Source organism: Peromyscus leucopus, chromosome 2 (assembly GCF_004664715.2).
Source record: "Peromyscus leucopus breed LL Stock chromosome 2, UCI_PerLeu_2.1, whole genome shotgun sequence".
Classification (NCBI taxonomy): domain Eukaryota; kingdom Metazoa; phylum Chordata; class Mammalia; order Rodentia; family Cricetidae; genus Peromyscus; species Peromyscus leucopus.
In genome coordinates this window covers 28,802,559-28,821,684 of record NC_051064.1, presented here as the reverse complement: position 1 = coordinate 28,821,684, position 19,126 = coordinate 28,802,559, and the positions used below count along the sequence as shown (strand labels likewise).

At 42.4% G+C, this 19,126-nt stretch overlaps 1 pseudogene; it reads left to right on the top strand.

Moving 5' to 3' along the window:
- Positions 1 to 4,024: 4,024 nt before the first annotated feature.
- Positions 4,025 to 4,494, top strand: LOC114709679 (annotated as a pseudogene).
- Positions 4,495 to 19,126: the final 14,632 nt, after the last annotated feature.

Genomic DNA, 19,126 nt, shown 5'->3' with positions numbered 1-19,126 from the left:
ATACGTAAAATATCTGGGGTTCCCGATAATTTTTAGGGTGTAGAGGGCTCCAAAGATCTCATTCTTTTGGTAATACAGCTGCCTCCTACCTGAAGATTGTACTATGCTTGCCTACAGATTCCAGAGTCCTCCTCACATTTACATTCCTTATCTTACTCAGCCACCCTTAAGCCTCTGACATTGTCCACTCCCGTTCCTTTGATGTGATGACACCAGCCCTCTCCGGATCTTGCGACTTTCATGTCTTTTCAGTCCTCTGCTTACTCCTTCCCCTCACAAGGTTCCAACCTCGGTTTTCTTTTTACCTTACGTGTGTCCCTGGGCCCTCCAGTCTTTGGCTCTAGCTGTGACCAGTACTCAGTGTTTCTAAGTCTGGCTTTCTCTCATTGGCTTTGTGTCACCATTTCCAACGCAGATTGACGCCCAGCAAGCATCCCAAAGGCAAAGTGCCAACTGAACACGTGAAATTTCCCCTGCTAAATTCACTCTTTGACTTACACGCATGCTATGGTCAGTGATATTGTTACGAATTTATTTGGAAACTCAAGACAATAGCTCTTGAAGACAAGCTTGTGAAGTTATCTTTAGTGCCTTTTTTCCAATGTCCCTAATCCCAATATGCAGTGGAGCTCTGGAACCGAGCGCAGCTTCCAGATGGCCCTCGTGTTTGTTCCTGGCTTTTCCTTCTCTTATTTATGCTCACTTCATCCTTTTCCTGGACTGCTAATCAGCTCACCTCCAATTTTCCTCCTAATTGCCCACTAGAGTTTCCTTTCAAGTCCACACAATTGCCATTGCACTTTGGGTATTTATAACTCTTCCAGTCCCCCTCCTGACCTGCAAGATAGCACCCATACTGCTAAACAGCTAGATGCACTTGGGGTCCTTTGATTTGCTGGGCTTTCAAGCTGTGTCTCCTGCCACCCTTAATTACATTGTTTCTCAGACATGCCTTTTGGCTCTGCTTTGCTAGATGGTTTCTGAATGCCTGTTCTCACTGTCAGATGATTCACCTCGAGTGTCTTTACCGTGCCTATTTGTTCCAAATCTCTTGTTAAAGTTCAGCTCCTTTCTGAGGCCTCCACCCTCTCAGCACAATGCTATTTGCTTGCCTACCCAGCCCCCAAAACTCAGTTCACATCAGTTCCCATCAACCCTTATCATATCTCACTGTAATGTGGGTACTTGTTTGCCTGTCTAATTCCCCTCTGGACTCTCAGCATTGGACTGTCTCCTCGATAATCACCTCTGGCCACACCCTCTGATAGGCATACAACTTGATTAGTTGGGTGGGGCGTTCCTTTGCTTTCTCTCTGAGCCAGTTATAGACAGTCATCTCACTCCATTTCAGACATGAAGAATGATAGCCCTATCACAGAGTCCAAAGAACATCAAATAAGGATGCTAGTGATGCAGGTGAAATGAACTTTCCCTCTCACAGACAGCAGAGATTGTTGCTTAGACTCTTCTCATTTGCTTCCTGTCATAGATTAGCAGTGTGACCCAAGATTTAGGTGTGTGTGGGTGTGTGTGGGTGTGGAGATTCTGGGTGAAGAATTCATGGGGGAAAACGGAAAATCAGATTCGAGAACTGGAAAGAAAGCACCTAAGATGTGGGAAAATGTACAGAAATGGGACCAATGAATAGTGGCTTTGCTGCCAATTGGGAGTTCTGGAAAAAGAAGCATAGCAGCATGCAGCTTTCAATTCTTTTCAGAATTCAAGCTCAGGCAGGCACTTGACGTTGTCTCTAAAGTGTGTGTGCCCAGTGCACATGTTCACTTATGCCTTCCCTGGAAGGAGCTTGGAGGTAGAAAGGCCTAGACCCCACATTAGAAGAGGAATGTGGAACACATACAGCTGATAACCCAGTTGAGGTGAAGCCACTCCAATAACAACAGGTCTGGTTGCATATATTGGTGATATGTCCATAGGCCTCATTATAATATTTGTTTTCATCACCCAGGATATTGATATGGATTTTAACAACTCACAAATTCTTATTCTCACTCATGTCCAAGATCATAAACAACTCTCTCCCAAAGAAAACATGAAAGAACAATTCTGCTGGATATGGCAGCTTGTGCTTGGGACCTGAGTCCTTGGAGAATGAAGGAGGATGATTGGGAGCTTGAGGCCAATGGGATACATAGTGAGATCCTGTCTGGAAAGACAGAAATCAGATAAAGAAGACAGAGCTATGCATTCAATCAGGGTTTTGTTTGTTTGTTTGTTTTGTTGTTTGTTTGTTTTTTAGCAGAGGGTGGCAAGATGATTCATCCACTAAAGGCGCTTACTACAAAGCCCTGAGTTTAATCCCCAGGACCCACATGGTGGGAGGAGGTGTCCTCTGACCTCCACACACAGGCACTCACACACATGTGCGCCCATTTCTCTCTCTCTCTCCCTCTCTCCCTCCCTCCCTCCCTCTCTCTCTCTCTCTCTTACACACACACACACACACACACACACACACACACACACACACAAAGTGAAAAGAATTGCAGCAAACATAGCTTACAAATCCCTTCATTTAAAAAAAATGCCAGGCAGTGGTGGTACACACCTTTGATCTCAGGCAGAAGCAGGCTGATCTCTGTGAGTTTGAGGCCAGCCTGGTCTACTGAGTGGTTCCAGAACAGCCAGGGCCACACCAAGAAACCCTGTCTCCAAAAACCAAAACCAAACAACCAACAAAACAAACAAACAAAAACACCCTTCATTTTTATGATGGCTTTTCCAGAACTGTAAGTTTTATATTGAATAAAATGGATTCAAAAACTGAAGACTGTTATGTGATAACACTTAAATGACATGCATTACTGCTTCGCCTCTCCCTATACTTACCCACTGTTAGAAGATTACCCATGCCTCATCATTTGAAAGTCAAAGGAACACAAAAAAGCTGTGTATTTTGCAAAGACATAAACTAATAATCCCTGATTCAACGTTCTCTCCCATCTGTTGTTAATGCCTGTAGGAAAATCCTGTTCATCTAGATATCATCAAGTCAGAATTGCTTCTTTCTTGTTTTCCAGTTGTCTGTAAATACCAGACTATCCTTTGGGTATCTGGAACCAAGAAGTTTCTATTATTCAAATAAGATTTTGTCAGCTCTGTACAACTCTTCTTCAGCAGGGAGATGGATTTATGGGCAGAAAATAGAGGTAAAAACATTTTGGCCAAATGTAGTGCTTGTTTATCATTTTCCCATCATTTGTTGTCTTTAACACTCTGTCCAAATCTCTCAAATCTTTTGCCATGTAAATGCAGAGTTCCCCAGCGTGAAAGTAAAGGAGACTTCTGGGCTGGTTCCAGTTTGCAGCTCAAGACACCCGAAGGCCAGAGAGCTGTCCTCAGCACTCCCAGAGAAGAGCACCAGTGGAACTCAGTGTCCCAGCTCCAGCCTGCCTGTCACATCCACCCCACACTTCCTGTACATTGCAGGCCAAACTACACGTGCTTAAGAAAAAGTGGTGTTGGTGGCCATAGCAGAAGGACACACTCAACGGTCCTCTCTCTAACACGTACTTGCATGCAATGAAAGCGAGAAGACAGCTGGGCAGGGTAAAACAGCCTCACAGGTACACAGTTCCACCTCTCCGTGAGAATCAGACCTCACCTCATACTGCCTGCTTGGCTTCCTCTTCCAGTGGAGACTTTGAGAAAGTTGTAGAATGGGGCAGTGATTGGACCTCTCTGATCTTTGCAATGGGATTTCTATGACAATTAAGTGAGCTTAAGCATTCATTGACCCTGGGGCTTGGCACATAGGCAGCATATGTGTGTTAACTGTTCCAGAAAGATCTTCACACAATTTGGCAGCACCTGATATGTCAGATGAAGTTATTGGTCCTTAAAGACACTTTCTTGTCATGAGCTCTTTCTAGAGGATACTCACTTTTCAGATTCTAACTAGGTCACATGTCACTTAGACACCATCAAATTGTCATTTCAGTACAACTGTAAGAGGTCCATAAAGAAACCAAATCAACAGTACATCTTTCCTGAGGCTGCTGGAAGGATGACAGACACTCAGACCAAGCGTGCTTACCAAAAGCAGTCCATGATCTTTCAAAAACAATAAGTGGGTTCTACTTGGGAGAAACCAGCAAAGGAGAAGCTCCTCTGGTACTACAAAAACATCAGTCTAGGCTTCATGATGCCCAAGGAGGCCCCTGAGGGCACCTACATAGACAAGAAATGCCCTTCACTAATAATGTCTCCATCCAAGGTCAAATCTTGTCTGGTGCTGTGACCAAGATGCAAGACCATTGTCATCTACTGGGACCATCTGCACTATGTCCAGAAGTACAATCGCTTTGAGAAGTGCCACAAGAGCATGTCTGTGTACCTTTCCCCTGTTTCAGGGATGTACAGATTGGCTACATTGTCACTGTGGGAGAGTGCAGGCCCCTGAGCAAGACACTGTGCTTCAATATGCTGAAGGTCACCAAGGCTGCCAGCACTGAGATGCAGTTCCAGAAGTTCTGAGAGGACATGGGTGACTCCCCAGAACAAATAAAGTTCTTTTCCAACTTAAATAAAGTAACAATAACAACAACTACTACTACTTTTTAGGACTGTAGGGAGTCAACTCAAGGAACTCCAGAATTTTTCAAGTACAAGACACATCTGCTGTCTAGAAACAAGGGAAAGGAGTTACTCCACCCCCATCAGTATTCTGGCCTCCATTAACTGAACCTGAGAAGAGACCAACCTTTGAATCAGTTTGAAAGAAAAAGACTCAGAAGTCAAGGAGAACTCTCAAAATTATCCAAAGACCTTCCTGTGCTCTTTATCTCCTAAGGCAGCATTCAGGGGGTCCGAAGGGTTTGTTTATCAGTGCTGCTATTCCTAATCAACCTGGGTGTGTGCCTTTTAGAGAAGCATGCAAATCAACAAGGCTATACATAGAACAGAGTGATTTGCTCAGCAGTCCCCACAGAGAACAGGCACACAGATTGACCAAAGAAAGGAAGTGCCATGTTTCCCTGTTTTCTTACTTGTAGGCATGCAATGCATATGCTCTATACAGCTGGTTGGCTATTCAAATAAACACTGACAAACCTTAATGCTCATTACAAGGGCTTGGTATTCCACTATTAGTGAGAATGCCGTATTACACATGTTATGCTAAATGTTATTTAGAAATGGAATGTTTAAGGGAATCACAAATTTAAACTAAAAAAGAATTAGCAAAAATAAAATATAATTCCTATATAATTTGAAAACCATACATTAACTACTGAATTCACTTGAACAATGTCCCAAACCATGGATTAGCAGGTATTTGTGAAATGCTAATGGCTTTCTCATATTTCCTTAATGATGTTATAATTGCCTGTGGAAATACAGAAAGCCACTTCCCATCTGCCCAACACAAACATGTCACCTCCTGTTTTTCATTTCCTCACAGTACCAATTACCGCTTCTCAATATTTTCTAGACAGGTTCAGTCCTAAAGTCAGAGTTGTTGATTATTAAGTTTCTGTCTTCAGGATTATCTCATAGGCTGGTATCTGTGTGTAAGGAAACAAGGCAAGTTGCCCTGCTGTCTGTCGAGGAGAGCCTCCACTGCGCAGTCCCAAGGACGCTCGCTCGCTCGTGTGCCTTGGCTTTTTCTGATTCCCTCTCAAGTACCTTTGAAATGGGTCATGCAGAGTCCAGGTGAAGGTCTGCCCAGTTTCTCTGCCAACCAGGGACCATCTTCTCCCTTTCTCCCTTTCTTAAATCTATACACAAATCTGCAGGGAGACAAAGGACTTTCTTTGCAGGGAAACTTTAGGAGAGACCCCCTTCTGGCTTACTACTGAGATAACCCTATGCAAAAGTCCATTAGATCATTATCTGGCTCTTAAAGTGAATTGATAGTAAGCACATGACATTCCTGAGATGCAAAATTTCAGGCATTACTGCTGTGAGCCATGTCTCTAGATACTGTCCCCATCTCTGGTGGAGACAGACCACTTGCTGGCTTGTCCTGGTTCCCAGTTCCCACTATAATACTTACTTTTTGAGTAGAGAAATTTCACAAGAGCATAGATTTCCAGATACCATTATGATTTAGGCAGTTCAATTATTCTCATCATCTTCTGGCACATTTTGATTCTATCTCATTCTACAAAACAATTCTGAGTCTCACCTTGAGCAAAGCCCTTTCTGAAATAACTCCAGGGTGATCCAGGAAGAGACGCCGAACACACGCACACTTCTGCTCCGCTGCTGCGTGTCATGGATGTACAGACTTAGTCCCTTGGAACTTACAAACTCTTAAGAGGACTGGGAACAGGTCTTCTCATCTCTTCCATTCAGCAGGGACCCTTCTGAAATGAATGTGTGCCTGGTGACAGGGACACACTCTGGTCTTCTCCTGAGCGTCTAAGTAGGAGGTCCAGCTAGACACTAAGCAGATAGTGTGTAAGAGCAGGCTGAGCTCTTAATCCGAGGATCAAAATCCAAATATTCCACAATCCAAACCTGCTTGAGCACTGGGAAGAAGCTACAAGTGGAAAATTCCTTCCACATATGATCTCATGTGAGAGGTTGCAGTTAAGGTGCACTACACTGTAAGTACTACATAAAATTACCTTCTGGCTACATATGTATGTGGTACATATGTATATGAATGTTGTGTTTAGAATGAATTCACATACTGAATACATCTTACTATATATATGCCATTATTTCAAAATCTGGACTCTGAAATACATCTAGTTCCAAGCATTTAGATAAAGAATCCTTAATATTAGATTACAATCTTCTCAGAGTTGTTCTTGCTCCCTGGACTCTGGCAAATAGGTCTCTATTCATTAGGTTGCCCATAGCCTGAAACTAGAGGTGGAACTTAGCTCTCCTCTCACTGGAGTATCCTTCCCCACACATACCTTCTAAATCCTGCCATTCCCATCCCTCAGATTTATCCATTATTCTTTATTTGTCCTGGTGCTGTGAATTGTCAGCAATTATAATGCTTCCTGGATTAGACTAAGAACTCCAGTGACCTTTCTCCTGGTGCCACTTAGTGCCTACTGCCAATGTCTCCACAAGGCATCGTCTCCCGATTACCCCAGGAGTCACTTGATTATTGAGTTGGTTTGGCTAGGGCTGGGAGAGGAGAAAATGTAATCCCTCTTGTACAGGGATTGTCTCAGTTTGTGGTCTAAATTGCCCCATGAAATATCAGTCATGTGGAAAACTGGCCAGGAACACAGCTCTGTCTACTGGTTTGCCAGCCGGTGGAATCCAGCCTGGAGCAACTGGTGACCACGTGGCCACAGCAAACTTCTGGCCTGCTGGAGATGGGCAGAGAGGACATGGACACTTGAATCCAGGTTTCTTCCAACCAGCTCTCCTCTAGTCTTTTCAAAACCCCAACTCTTTGTTCCTTGAATCAATTTGAGGTTTGTTTGCTTTAACCTTCCAAACTGGAGACTTTATTGTCTACAGCAGCGTAGAAACTTTGGTGGCCAGGCTTCTCCCTGACCTTTGAAGACTATAACCTTCTCTAACCTCTGGATGAGAACATTGCACCAAGTGCCTCTTTTTCTGGAATTCTTTCCCACTGCTTTGTTGAATAACTTTGATTCATTCTTCAAGAGCAACACCTGAAAATGCACCCTGGCTTCTATTGACCCTCATACCACATATATCACACACTAGCTGTCTGCATACTTGTTGGGGACTCCCCCATCAGACTGCAGTCCCTCTGACATTGGAGTCACACCTTTTGTTGTTACAACTCAAGACCTTGTATCCATCCATTCTTGTACATTAAGAAGCAACTCAAGTCTTATAAATATAAGATAAGCGATTGTCTCAATTTACTTTAAAATGTGATTTCTATGTGTCTTAGTTAGGGCTACTATTTGCTGTGATAAAACACCATGACCGAAAGCACCTTGGGGAGGAAAGGGTTTATTTCACTCACAGTTTGATATAACAGTTCATCAAAAGCAGTGAGAGCAGGAACTCAGGGAACAGGGAAGGAACCTAGAGGCAGGAGCTGATGCAGAGGCTATGGAGGAATGATGCTTAATGGTTTGCTCCTTGTGGCTTGTTCAGTCTGCTTTCTTACGGAATTCAGGACCACCAGCCCAGGGATGACACCACTCACAATGGACTGGGCCCTCCCCCATTGGTCACTAATTAAGAAAATGTCTTACTAAACATGGTATGTACTCACTCATAAGTGGATATTAGCTGTAAAGTAAAGGATAGTTAGGCTACAATCCACAGCCCCAGAGAAGCTAGGTAACAAGGAGGGCCCAAAGAGGGATGCATGGATTTCTCTGGGAAGGGAAGATAGAAGAGATCTCCTGGGTAAACTGGGGGTGAAGAGAGGGGGATGGAGGTGTGAGAACATGAAGGATCAGGTTGAGTGGATTGGGGGCAGGAAGAATGGGGAGAATAATGAAAGAGGTATCTTGGTTGAGAGAGGCATTTTGGGGTTAGGGGAAAATCTGGTGCCAGGGAAACTCCCAGGAATCCACAAGGATTATCCCAGCTAAGACTCCTAACAATAGTGGAGAGGGTACCTGAACTGGCCTTTTCTTATAATCAGATTGGTGACTACCTTAATTGTCATCAGAGAGCATTCATCCAGTAACTGATGGAAGCAGATGCAGAGATCCACAGGCAAGCACTGGGCCGAGCTCTGTGAGACCTGTTGAAGAGAGGAAGGAGGGATTGTATGAGCCAAGAGAACCCACAAAGGAGCTCACCAACCCTGGACTCACAGCTAGGGAGCCTGCATGGGACTGACCTAGCCCTCTGCATGTAGCTTGGTCTGTTTGGAGGACTCCTAGCAGTGAGATCAGGACCTATCCCTGTCGCTTTTGGGAATCCATTCCCTATACTGGGTTGGCTCGCCAGCCTTGATACAGGGGGAGGAGCTCAGTCCTGCCTCAACTTGATGTGCTTGCTTTGTTGACTCTTGTGGGAGGCCTTATCTTTTCTGAATGGATATGGAGGAGAAGTGAATGGGAGGGGGTAGAAGAGAGGCGAGGAGGGAGAGGAAAGTGTGGTTGGTATGTAAAATAAGTGAAAAAAATGTAATAAAAAAAAGCCTTACAGGCTTGCCTACAGCCCATCTTATGAAGGCATTTTCCTCACCAAGGTTCCCTCTCAGATGACTTCATTTTTCATTTTGTCAATGATTTCTGAAGACCTCCCATCAGCCTTAGTCACTCTTGTTAGGGACTCTTGTTTTGACTGTGAGTCATTCTAGTGAGTCTGAAACCTGCTTCACCATGGTTTAGTTTGCATTTCCCTGGCCAGTTATAAGGATGTGCATTTATTTCCCTGTGTTTTGATGATTCTTGCATCTTCTTTAGAGAAATATCTTTTCTGATTGTGTGTGTGTGTGTGTGTGTGTGTGTGTGTGTGTGTGTGTGTGTGTGTGTGCATATGGAAACCAGGGGACCACTCCTCTATCACTCTCCACCTTAGTTTCTGAAATGGTCTTTCACTGAACCTGGAGTTCACTAACTCACCCAGACTGGCAGCCATTGAGCTCTAGGGGTCCTCCTGGCTGTGTACCCCCAGCCCCAGCATGACAGATGTGTGCTGCCATACGTGGATTTTTATGTGAAGAATGAGGATATTGCTTATTTGGCTGAGAAAGGATAATTTCTCCTGGCATTGTCTTAGCACCCTCACATAAAAACAATTGGCCATAAATGTATTTCTCTTGTCTGTTTTACTTCACAGTCCTCATTTCTGTAGCCAGTTAGTAAATTCTGAAAGTTTTGGAATTCAAACATATAAGTCCTCCAATTTTTTCATTGTTTCTAAGATCATTCTGGCTTCTCTGGGTCCCATGAATTTGCACATAAATTTTAGGTTCTCCTTGTACACTTGTATAAATGAATTAGCTGAGATTTTAGGAGGGTGTCTCAGTTCCTTTTCATGTTGCTGTGATATAATACTCTGACAAAAAGTAACTTAAGAGAGAAAGGGATATTTTAGCTCACAACTCAAGGTCCAGTCCATCACGGCAGAGAAATGTGTGTCAGGAGCTTGAAGCAGCTGCTCACATCTCCCCACTGTCAAGCAGCAAAGAGGGCTGGGTCCTCACTCGCCGGTCCTCTCCATTGTGTGCAGTCAGCATCCTTGCCCCAGAATGCTCTTGACCACATTAACGTGAATCTTTCCGTATCAGTAACTGTAGCAAAGATGATCTCCCCATGCACATGTTCAGGTGATTCTAGAGCTGTCAAATTGACAGTTAACACAAATCGTCAGAGGTTCATGAATCCGTAGACCCCTTTACCTAACATTTCCATCTATAGTACTGAATATTTTGACTAAAAGACCTGAGCTATGTTTTCCTTGTTTAGCTGATCTCAGACAGCAATGTTTTACAGTCTCCACTGTATTTTCACTTATTTACTAAATGCATTTGTAAATGTTTTCCTATCACTGGTGTTTTAGTGTTGTAATAGCTGTTTTATAATTTCTTTTCAGGATTCTGTATTGCTGTTATAGAGAAATATAATCTTTTTTAAAAAAATCTTATACCTTGTAATTTTATAAACTCACTTACTATCTGGTAGATTTTGAAGATGTACTAATTCTGTTTTTGAAATAATAAATTTTAGGTATTTAATGTGCTATTGAACAAGGTCTTGGGACTCAGAGAAGAGCCTGGGATGGCCTTGGGAGGTTCCACCATTAATGTTTTGTTTTAAATATCTAAAGTCCTCTTTTTTTTAGGGAATGAGAAACTAAAAATGCAGTTTTAGAATTGTTTCTGAGGCCAGCTAAAAATATCTAGGTCCACTAGTGGCATGCAGACAAAGGAGGAGAGGAATTTGGAAGTGTCTATCTCCATTTCCTCCTGATTTTTTCATTGCTGACATTCCTTCTGCTCCTGCAGAGCAGGCTCCAAGGCTGCACACTGTATTGTAGCTTGCTCTCAACTATGGGGGTGCTCCAAAGTCATCAGGTATGTTCTGATGTCAGAGGTCTTTCTTGTTTCCTTTGGATGCAGTCCAACACTGGATAAGGATGTGTCTGCCCAAAGTGACTTCCCTCCTCCTGGGATTGGCCAGCTACTGAATTTCACAGATAACACAGATCTTTATACTCTAGTCTTGTGGTCCAAATGGTATGTGTTGTACAATGCACACTGTGCCAGTGTCTGTGTGGAAACCAATCAAAACATTTTGATTAAAACTTGTGGGCTCCAGAAACAACTAAGAATTGTTTTTATAGGAAGTAGGTACATAGTGAAATTTCTTTCTTCCTTTAAAAAAAATGACCCTTCTTTCTTGATTTCTTACTAAGAATCAATCAAGAATTGTAATTCTAAATATATGTAGCTACCTTTAAGTCTCTATATATGAGAAAGCGTGATTTTCATATTATAAAGAGCCATTTTAGTGGTCAGCAATTGATCTATGTCTTCTGTCAGTGAGTCATATGGAAAGAAAAACATTCTTAGACCTATTGGAAAAATAATTAAAATAATTATATTAGTAACAGTGGTGTATTCACTAAAGCCATTTCATGTACCCACCTACCAAGTCATCTAAAAATATGTTGACTTTTCTCTAGATGAAGCTTGATTGCCCTAAGTCCTTAATTTAAGTCGTGGCATAAACCATTCTTTCTGTCAGTCATTGTTCCAAGAGCTGAAGGGTTGGCCCAGCGGTTAAGAGCACTAGTGGCTCTTCCAGAGGACCAGGGCTCAATTCCCAGCACCCACATGATGGTTCAGAACCATCTGTAGCTCGGGCTTCAGGGGATCCACCATCCTCTTCTGGCCTCCACAGGCACTGCATACATGTAGTGTACAGACATACTTGCAGGCAAAACACCCATACACATAAAAATAAAATAATTTTTAACTAAAAAAAGAATATACTATTTTGGCCAGCCAGTGGTGATGCATGCTTTTAATCCCAGTACTCAGAAGACAGAGGCAGGAGGATCTCTGTGAATTTGATGCCAGCCTGATCTACAGAGCAAGTTCCAGTACAGCCAAGGCTAGTTCACAGAGAAACCCTGTCTTGAAAAACAACAACAAAATACTATTTTGAAACAGAAAAGGACTTTGGTTGTATTGTTAAAACCAACAAAGGCCTATAGAACAAACCAATTGTGGGAGCATTTTTCTGATGCTCTACCTCATCATCAGGACCTTGAGTGCCCTTTTCATAATAGGGATCTTTTTATTACACCATTCACTGGAAATCAACATGATTTCCTCTCACAACTATAAACCTTAAACTAACTGACTAAATATGAAAATTATTAGTTATTCAAAGACCTAACTTTATAGGCTGTGACCTGTGCTTTGAGAGAACATGAAGTTGTCCCTTCTCTGACTATTTAAGTCAAGCCGAGGCAAGGCACTCATGTTATGTAGATGGACTGTTGTGGGGAGCAGGACCCACACAATGGGACACCAACACTTGAGGTGGTCACAGAGCATCACAGCTGGGAGAGATGCTCTTGAAAACCTTTTAAGTTCTAGAACTCTGCACACATCTCTGAGAGGCAGGCATCCTGATTGCTGCTTTATTTGGGGGCATGACAAACTGTCTTGTGCAGGGCTGTCCCTGTTTAGGCTGGTCTAGGAAGCTCAGCAGAGCAGATATCCCACCCAGCACCCAGTGCTTGCTCCACTCCATGCTAGCTTCTGCCTGCTTGTCATCTTGGCAGGCTCTCTCTATAGCAACAGTCCTCCTCCCTGTGGCTTTCCAGATTTCTCAGTGCTTTCAGGGAAGCGGAATGTGATCTCCATAGGAACCTCTCTTTTGAGAGGTAGAACTACCTTCTGACTAGTGTCCTCCCCCATGAGTATCAGACTTCCCACCTCATCTGTGTTCCTCCCTGCTTCTGACCCCTGTCGCACTTCTGTGGCCCTGACATCTCTTAATCCCCGCTGCTGTCACCACCTTAGCCAAAGTAGCCCCATTTAAACCTCCTGGACACATAGACATTGCTCCATGTTACTGGGCTCAAGGGAGGTCTCTGGTAGCAGGAATCTTATCACCTGGCATGCTGAGAGTGCACTTTGGCTTGGTCAGGCAGGCAATGATCTGAGACTTACTAAGAGAAAATAGCTAACACAGTAGAGAATGCACACCGAGGGTGGAAATTGGTCACATTCTCTCTGTCCCTGATTGACAACAAAGCCATCACTAATGTATTTGAAACATACTTCTTTTTAGAGGTATTTTAAATATATTTTATTTATCCTTTGAGAATTCCATACATGCATATTACAGTTTTATTCACCTCCCATTCTTCTCTTAATTCACAAGCCTTCCCAACCTGCATGAGTTTGCCCAGCCTCAGAAGTTAGGGCCTGGATGAATGAAGGCTTCAAGGAAGCAAAGGAGGCAGGTAAGCCAGTTGTGTCCCGGGTCAACCTCTACAGGCTTTCTATGCACCTGTGCTGGCCCTGCCTGCGCGGGCTCCAGGTGGAATTACTCATTCTCCTGCTGATATGTCTGCTTTTTTTAAGGCATCCCCTCCAAAGGATGGCTGAGGGTAACAGAATTATTTGAAAATTTTCTGGGTTGGGTTAGATGCCGGGGTTTACACAAGTACATAGGAAGGCCAGTGCTGGCTTTACAAGATCTCGATAGAGAGACAACAACTTTAAAGATGAGAGGCTCAGAGTGATTTCCCCTGGGCCACTTGTAATAAGCAGCAGGACCAAGATGTGGTACTCTACAAGTTCAAACCTTATGCTCTCATTACCAGTGTAATGATATGCAACCTCTTTTGCTGGCTCCTCTACCCTGATCAATTCCATTTTTGCATAAATTAACCAGAGTTGATTGCTGTAGCTGCCACTCTAAGAATGTGTATTATACTCATAACAGTGGAGGCATTGTATGTAGATAAAGCACTCCACAGTTCATAGAGGACTATACCCTGAGCAATCAAGAAGCAACTGTTTTAGAACATAACTAGTGGTAGAACATGTACAAGTCTACTATCCCTTATCTACAATTCCAAAATCCAGTCAGCTCTAAAACTATAGGTAAAACCCAGCCTGACTGTGTGGTGGTATTCTAATTGTACTGAAATGTGATTTTGATTGTATGTTAATAAATAAAGTTGCCCGGCAGCTTAACAGGCAGAGGGCCAATGGCTTCTGTTGTGCAATGGAACAGCAGCTGAAAGCTCATGCCTCTCGAAAGTAGACTGGCATTTAATAGAGGGATGTGGACAAGAAGGGGATGCTGAGATGAAGCCATATATACACACCAAGAAGAATGAACAGCTGAATTAAAAAACTGTCAACAATTTCCAGAATTTAAAATCCTGAATCATGACAGGACACTAGTGGAATTCAGGTGTTTCTGGTACATGGACTGCTCTCACCCAATGTGAGGTTGAACTGTTGACCTTGTGTACATCCTACTTCACAAATGAGTCTGTCAGATACACTAAGCCTATAGGCAGAAGATGATGCCCCAACACTGCGGAGAAACCTCAGGTGACTGCCCAGGCAGCTGGCTGTTTCTGTCAACTCACAAATTTTTTGGAAGTTGCTTGCATGCACTTCCTGTTTTTATTTTTGTTAGCTAATATTATTTCCTTCTTGGGTCTCTGAGGGAGTTGAAGATTAGTTAGTTATGGTTGAAAATTAGTTAGTTATAGTTGAAAATTAATTAGGATAGAAAGTGCATTAGATACATCTTGGATTTACCAAAATAGGATAGATAATGGAATTATTTTCTCTGATTTGTCAAATACCTGTTTAGGTATTTAATACTTGTATATATTGTATATAGTTATTGTACTTTTGTATATAGTTTTTCTTTTGTTAGTTATAACCTTTTGCTTTTTTTTCTTTTTATTAAAATAGAAAAGGGGAAATGTGGTGGTATACTAATTGTACTGATTTTGATTAATGTTAATAAATGTGATTTTGATTGTATGTTAATAAATAAAGTTGCCTGGGGGTCAGAGCTATTAGAACCATAGACAGAGTGTGGCGGTAGTGGTACATGCCTTTAATCTCATAGATCTCTGTGTGTTCAGGGATACAGCCAGCATTGGAGACATATGCCTTTAAGACCTAGGGGGCTGTACATTCAGACAGTGATGAGGCAGTCACGTGTTTGGGTTTACAACCAATGAGAAGGCAGAACAAAATGCTATAAAAAAAAACGAACAGACAGGATATAGCTCTCTTTCGGGAAGCTGGAACACTGCAGGTGGAAGGGTGAGATTTTGGCTCTGAGCTCTGACCTCTTGGCTTTCTCTTTTACATTGTTTCTGTGTTTCTTATTTAATAAGACTGTTGGTTACATCTACATGACTGGAGTCGTGGCTACTCAGAATCTGTTAGTCCAGACTGTATATTGCTTTTGCAAGATTCAATGAGATGTGACTCCTGCAGTGTCATGATCGGCCCAGAGTAACAGGCTTGGAGCTTTGTCCATTTGCCTGAGCCTACTGACCTGTACCCATGGTTACCCACCGTGGGTGTCCCTGTTCCTAAGCAACAGTATCTTTTATTGATTGGCAGTAGGTGGAAGCTATGTTCTTTCCCTCAGGCAGGCTCATACATCTTGGGCTAAGTCCTGCTAAATGCAGATGCACATAGTAAGAAAATGAAAAGTCATACCTTCTGTTCCAACATGCTATGGAAAACTTCCTCTCTGCACTCCAAAGAGCATTTATTCAACAGGCAGTCTACTTTTGATGAAGACCATGTGCACTAAATGGATGCTTTGGTAGGTCCATGATCCCTCAAGTAAAATTCTAAAACAACAAAAATCAGGGACTGCAAATTACAGCAATTTTACAATCTACCAGACAGTGGGAAATGGATGTTAAGGTCTCTTCAATTTCACTTATTTTCTTCGTGAAAATAATCACATTTGTGCTCACATTTCAATGTCTGCTTGCAGGGTACTTTACCAAAGACCTCTCTAAGATATGAACATGCAGTTCATTGTTTCTATAATAGGCCTAAAGGCTTTGAAATAAGAATTTGAATCCTGTAATATGCCAGTTATCTTGGCATATGGCTGCACTCTGGAGCCTGAGACAAGAGGATCTCAGGCTTGAAAGTCAGCCTGGGCTGCACAGCAAGACCTTGTCTCAAAACAGTAATGCAACACCACCACCAAGTTCTTGTAACTTATTTATTTAGGTGCTTGAGGTACACTTATTAGTGTATGGAGAGCATGACTTTCACTAACAAAAACATTGTTTGTGGAGGCTAGAGGTGTAGCTTAGCTGTTAGAGTGCTGCAGCATGTTTGAAGCCCTGGGTTTAAGCCTCAGTACTTCTAAACCAGGCCCAGCAGTACATGTAGATCTCAGGATATACAGGCAGGAGGATCAGCAGTTCAAAGCCATCCTTGGCCAGCTGAGCTCAAGGCAAGCCTGAGATACAAGTGACCCTGTGACAAAAAACAAAATAGTATTCAAGGAGTGAGGAAGAAGCTCCATGGTGAACACTTGCCTAATGTGTGAGGCTCTGGGTACTCATTCCAGCAGTACTCACACACAGTTATTTAACATACTTTATTCTAAACAGTAAGTATATCTGGTGTATATATTATTGATACAGTACTTTCTAGTCATTTCAAAAGTGAATTTTCTGACACCTGGAGTGGCTAACCAACCACCTTGGCTTTGTAGATATATGTAATTTAAACATAAATAATCATTTACAAACATTTTTACAACACCATATATTCAGTGTAGAGTCGTTTTAAATTTTACTTTAAACTTGCCTATATTTTAAAATGAAAAGATTCATTCAAGCATAACAGTGATGACTAAACCCCACTCACAGAGAAAGAATTCAGGCAGCAGGATTGAGAATTGGCTTACCTGAGCTATGTAGGGAGACCCTATCTAAAAAGAAAGACGCAAAGACACAAAGAGACAAAGAAAGATATTAGAAAACCCTAAACATCATCTAAACTGCATTTGAAAACGTTTTTCAATAGTGAAGAAGCATTGCTAACTCCCTCTCCAGTTTCCTTTCCTTGTCCCTTGGCTGTTAAGGTGGTTTAGCTGTGGCCACTGTGCACAAACACCACGCCAGCAGGGCCACTCAGTATTGTGACCGAGACGATGTCTATGTTGAGTTTTTTAAACTGACACCCCCAAAGTATGAAATGATATAAAAATCCACACACATTTCAGGAACATATTTGAGTTTTCTGAAGTTCTAAGAACTCTGCTTTGGAAACTGTGAGGCAGTTCTGTCATATGTGAAAGCCCAAAGGAGCCTCAGGTCTAACGCCAAGGTATGTATCTTAAGATCTCCAAGCGGATGGACTTGGTCTAACCACAGTGGGGGAAGAATCAAATTATACTTGTTATTCCATGGATGCTCAATAAATTGCCAGAGATGAGTGGAAGTGAATTCAGGTGACATTTTAAAGCAATCCAATCAGTGTGTTTGCTTGGAATTGAGTTTATCTGAAATGAGAAACACCACCTTTTGTTGATTGAGGGGAAATCTCTGAAGATAATGTCTTTATTGTATTCCATGGATTTATGTAAAACATTTTGCTTATCACATCCACTTATTTCTGATTTAGTGACATAAAGCTCTGGTGCACTTTTTTTTAATTAAGAAATTTTTTATTCATTTTACATAGCAACCACAGATCCCCTTCTTTTCCTCCTCTCACTCCCCCCCCCTGAGCCTTTCCCCCTACCCACACCCCATTCCCTCTTCCGACAAGGTAAGGCCTCCCATGGGGAGTCAGCAGAGCCTAGTATGGTCAGTGGAGGCAGATCCCGGCCCCTCCCCCTGGATCAAGGCTGTGCGAGGTGCCCCCCCATAGGTAGTGGGCTCCCAAAAGCCGGCTCCTGCGTATGATGCACTTTATGTCATAGGATGCTCTGCCTGGCGCTGTTTCAAAAGTGGGGAGGCAACGGTTCTTTTGGAGAAACTGCACTTGAAAGGTGGACAGGAGAGGACAGCAGCCTCTTTCTGTCACCACAGACTCTGAAAGTAGGTGAAGAACTTGTCTCTGCTTCTAAGAAACCTGAAAGTTTCTTGCAATCTACATTCACAAAAGTGGGTGTAGGAATAAGGTAAGGCTTCAGAGACCCCTGGGGTCAGTGTTGGGCTCGGTACTCTGGGACATTTCTCACACTATCCTAAGTGCATCAAAGCTGTGAAGAGCTGAGTGCACACATGAGATGAGGAGGGTCACTGGCTTCACGGCTTCTCGACAGCCCCCAACTGTTCACCCTGAGAACATTATGAAAGACAACAAAATTAAACCACGTTTAATGGAATTCCTTAGAAGACTCAGTTGCTCTGCAGCAAGTCAAGTCACTGAGGAGTGAGTGTTCAGTGTTCTGTGGAGAGGAAGTAGGGGGCTTTCTAAATGTTGCCAATTATTGAGATTTCTTTTACCTTTTATTATATAATAAAACTTGGAGACAAATATAAAGATAAAAACCTGAGACAGTTACAACAACTTCGATACACATTGTCACCGTCAGCTTCCCAGCTTGAAAGGGGCCATGAAACTTGAGCATCCATTCGCACTGGTAATTCTGGTTGTACATGTTAACTTTCACCACCACTATCTTTTTGTTTTGTTTTTGTTTTTTCGAGACAGTGTTTCTCTGTGTAGCTTTGTGCCTTTCCTGGAACTCACTCTGTAAACCAGGCTGGCCTTGAACTCACAGAGATCCACCTGCTTCTGCCTCCCGAGTGCTGGGATTAAAGGTGTGTGCCACCACCGGCCGGCTCACCACCACTATCTTAAGTACATGGTACCACAAACAATTTAAGGATTTTTATATAGCATGAAACCATTCTAGTTTGAACTAATATAAAAAATCATATTATTACAAGTCCCAATTTTGTCTTCCAAATTGGATTTCTGTTTCTTTGCTTGCACTAAATAATGGCATTGTGTTTATTTGCCTAATTACAATCTCTCTGTGGTATCATACCACATATAAAAATAAAGCAGAGTCAAGCCATTATGTTCAATATATAATATTACTTTAATGTGTAAATTATGAAAGTAAATCAGTTTTGAAATTATCCCAGTTCTCAACATAACAATCAATTATGTACACACACACACACTTATATAATTTAATTTACCATGGATTGAGACTGACTGACACCTGTGTTACGGTAACACAAGAGATACACATAT